Consider the following 1,426-nt stretch of genomic DNA (forward strand, 5'->3'; position numbering starts at 1 on the left):
AATATGGGACATTTCCATAAGTACAGAGTTTTCTAGAGCATTCTAAAATATTTCAGAACATTCTAGAATGTTCTACAGCAAGTGACTCTAACAGAGGCTTTTAAGGAGTTTATCCAGGCTTCTGGCTTAAGGCTTTCTTTGATGAAAATCAGCCTGATGTGCTTTAGTGATTTTGAAGCTGTGTTAGGAAGAGATCCATTCTGATTTTAGCTGATTTGCATGCTTTTGTGTAAGATTTAGCTGAAACAATGGACTTCATGGGAGAGAAAAATTTGAAAATCACTAGAGGAATGTAAAGAGGCTAAGGGGGCATAAACATCTGAGTTTAAATCCTTTTCCTTCCACTTATGAGCTATGAGATCTTGGAGAAGTTAACTGATGAGCAGATCCACAGATTTACCATCTCTAGAGACTGAGATGGAATGTCCACCTCACAGTGTTGTTACAAAGGTGACAGGAGTCAATGTGTGAATAAACTGCATGGATCTAGTGCTTTTAAGTAAGAACTCAGGAAATGATAGATATCCTCATAATCATCACTGTAATTCTACAATACTCATCAATAATTTAGAAGAAACTAATTGTGGGTGACATAAACCTAAGAATGATAGGAAACATGTAATTCGACAAAACCAGATTCACAAGGATCATAAAAAGGATAAAATATTGTGCTTAGTTTAAGAAGAGAAAGTTTGGTAGGTATAAGCATAATATTTTACCCTGGAGTCCAGGAATGTAAGTACATAAGAATAAAATTGTAGACAATGTAGTCTAATGGCACCATATTGGAAGATAGTAATGTCACTGTTGTTCAATCCTGTAATAGGGCTGTATCATGAAATATGAATGTCCTCACCTCTTTGCCTTAGCAACCATACATGGGTGAGGCTTTAAGTCTTGTTATTTTAGGAGAAGCCAAGAAAGCTGGAGCAGTTTTTCTTCTTTCAGAAAATATTTAACATCTCCTATGGCCCAAGATAGTCTACAGTACCAAACATCAAAAGATTGGCCATTACTCTCTCAGAGCCCACAGACTACAGAAGGAGAGATATATTGATCAAATAACCACCCAAATAAATATAAAATTAAAAATGTGACATGTGCCAGGACAGAGAGGTCCATGGTGTTCAAAGAACCTTTACTAGGAGAACTTTTTTTCTATTCAGGGAGACCAGGGAAACTTTCCTTGCAAACTGAAGATTCAGCTGAGACCCAGGTAGAATAGAGGTGAGTTGGCAGAAGAGGAGGAGTTTCCAAGTCACAAGGACCACACTTGTAAACATGAGGTGAGAGAGAATGAGACACACTGAGTGTAGAGGGGAAGGCTCCTGTTGAAGGAGAACACATCTTGGAACATAAGCTTCAGGGGAGGCAAGGGCCAGATGACAGGGGGCCATGTAGGCTATGCTGTGATTTGGATCTTTAT

The sequence above is a fragment of the Pongo abelii genome, chromosome 18, assembly GCF_028885655.2.
Source record: "Pongo abelii isolate AG06213 chromosome 18, NHGRI_mPonAbe1-v2.0_pri, whole genome shotgun sequence".
NCBI classification, from domain to species: Eukaryota; Metazoa; Chordata; class Mammalia; order Primates; family Hominidae; genus Pongo; species Pongo abelii.